This window comes from Gavia stellata, chromosome 31 (assembly GCF_030936135.1).
Source record: "Gavia stellata isolate bGavSte3 chromosome 31, bGavSte3.hap2, whole genome shotgun sequence".
Lineage (NCBI taxonomy): Eukaryota > Metazoa > Chordata > Aves > Gaviiformes > Gaviidae > Gavia > Gavia stellata.
Window position 1 is genome coordinate 4,394,428 of NC_082624.1, and position 2,804 is coordinate 4,397,231.

Sequence of the window (2,804 nt, forward strand, 5' to 3'; positions counted from 1 at the left end):
AGGGGCGAGGAAGGCAGTGGCTGGCGGGACGGGGACGCTCGCACAAGCGCACACCGGCAGCGCCCGCGGGCACGCTTGCTCTCACCTCGGTTCCTGCTGCGGCGATGGGGAAGGGAAGGACCGCCTCGTGCCGGAGACTGAAACGCTCAGAAACACTGGGAATGCCCAGCCCGGGCATGCCGGGCGGCAGGAGGACCCTCACCACGCTGGGAAACTTTGGTGGTTTTCTTCCAATTTTCATTTTTCCCCCTTTTTTCTTTTTTTTTGGTCTTTTAAGGTGCGTTGGGTTTCTTTTCTAAAGCAGGAGCCCACGGCTCGTGGTGAAACCGCCCCACGTGCCCTGCAACAGGGGACCCAGAGCTGTGAGTGGCACCGGGGAGGGAAAATAAGCATCGAGCAGAGCTTTGGCGGAGGTTATTTGCGGGACCCATCAGCCCGGGTGCGCTGGGGCGGCCGCGGGGATGGCGAGGTTTCCACACCAGAGCATCCCAAAGGATGGACGTGCCGTCGGGAGGCTCTTCTGCATCCTCCGAGGGGACTCGCTCGAGCTCTTGACATTATCGGGGTTGTTTTTTTTTCTTTCCCGTGGTCGACGAGAGTTTTAAAATGGAAGAGAAAAGAAACTACTGTTGAAACGTTGTGAGCTTGTCCTGATGTTTTCAATCTGTCACTTGGAGGGGGAGATTTTTCTTTTTTTTTTCTTTTTTAATCTTCGTCCGGTCGAATTTGGGTTGGGATGGGATCCGACCCATCGGTGGTTGGAAACCTCTATATGTTCCTCTCCGTCTTCTTTCTTTTATATATACATATATAGTGTATGTATATAGCATTCACCTATACCTACATATATGTATGTATATACATAACCATATACATCTACAGTGTGGCTTTTTTAATTTCCTTTTTTCCTTTGTTTTTAAAAAAAATGCTCAAATGGCAACAACAACTTAAAAATGTATTATTGTAAAGTTTATTTTTTTTAATAATGTCTATAATGGAAAAAAAAAATAAACCAAGAACAACCAACGAAGGACCGAAGCAGCCCCCAAAGCCGAGCTCCGCCGAGCATCCACCTGTGCCCGGGGGGGGGACGGGGGCCCTTCAGCTGCAGAAACGCAGGGATTTGGGTCAGACGAAATATTTTGCAATGCTGCGAACAATTCCCTGACTGTTTTGCTCCGGGAGACAAGCAAACAAGCAAACATTTCAAAGGAGCTGACACGTTCCCGTGTGGCAGGGTTTCTTTTTTATGTGCAATAACTTTGTTTTTGAAAATACCATCCGCTTTCCTTAATGTCTTTTTATTTTTTTTTTCCCAAGCAACCTGACAGCGCTTAAAACCAAACTGAAACATTGAGATTTGGGTCACACAAGACATCAAGTTTCTCGAGTCAGACAAAGAGAAATTTTATATTTTTTTTTCTTCCCACTTTACTGCTCGTGCCAGGGAGCAGAAACATCAACCCCCATCCAGCTCTGCCCGTGGAAAATGGGATGTCAGGGGCATCTCGGGGACCTGGGGGTGCCCAAATCTGAGCCGGGGGACGGGCTGGGCTGTGTGCGGGGAGCCGGGCGCTGGTGGGTAAGGGAGGGATGGGTGTGTATTCCCTTTTGCAGCACGGAAAAAGAAAACACGTTTGATGTGGAAGTTGGCGCGGGGAAAATAAACATGTCACGTCTCTCGCAGGAGTCGCATTGCAAACCCAGGCTGCTCTTTACCATATTCTCTCCTCTAACAGCCAGGAAAATGACAGCTCTGAAATAGAGAGCCAGATGTGCTGAGCGGTTTGGCACCGAAAAAAGCATCTAGGCATGGGGGGTGGCGCTTGAGGGGCTCTCCAGCCAACTTTGGGGGCCCTCGTGCGTGGGGTGAGCCGAAATCCCGGCTGCCCCGCCCCGGGGGCTCCCAGCTGTCCTTCTGCTTCAGCCGTGGGTTCGAAGTTTTGGCAGAGGCACGTGGAGCCCCTGAGCACCAGCACTGTGTTTCTTTAGGAAAGGGGCTGTAAAATACAGTGGAGATGGCTTTTCTTGGTGGTGGTTTGATTTCTTTCTTCCCCGAGAAGGCTAGAAGCACCCGTGGCTTTTCCAAAGGGAGTAGGAATTCCTTTGCTAGGAAAGATGGGGGAGAAATGTCTCCATCCAGTAGCCGATGCCACATCTGCTGCCCCCCCGGTACCTGCACCCCATCTGCAGGAGGTGTCCAGCCCACTCCCAAGAGCTCTGTCTGTCTTCCAGCTCAGGAGGCACCAGCAGAAAGCAGAGAGCTCCGAATGAGCCTCAGCTCAGAGTTGCCCCTCGCTCTCCGGGGTGTTTCGGCAGTGCCGTGCCCTCCCCGAGCACCCGTGGCCGTGCCGGCGGGGCGAGAGGCAGGGCAGTGCCTGGAGCTGCCGGCTGCAGGAGGGATGGGGAGCTGCCATGCCCGGAGCACCCCGGATCCCAGCTGTGCCCTCCCCGGCCGGGTCCTAGGCGCAGAAATTGTGCTGGAGCTGCTGAATATTCATACGTTGGGGATGAAGGCATTACCGTGCTGATGAGCATGCCGCCTTCATCCAGGTGCCTCGTACCTCCAGCTGCTGAAAGCAAAGCTCTTCAAGGTGGAAGTGCTGATCCTGGAGCTGTGGACACCGAGCCTGAGATGCAAAATCCTGGTGAGTTATCCTCCCAAAGCCTTGCTAAGTCTTTCTCTCCAAACACAAAGCCTTTCCTGGAAGGAGGGCAAGGGGACGAGACGCTCTCTGCTTGTGAAGCGGCTGAAGGAGGTTGTGAGAAATTGTTCTGGAGGATGCGGCGGAGCTAATGCAGCA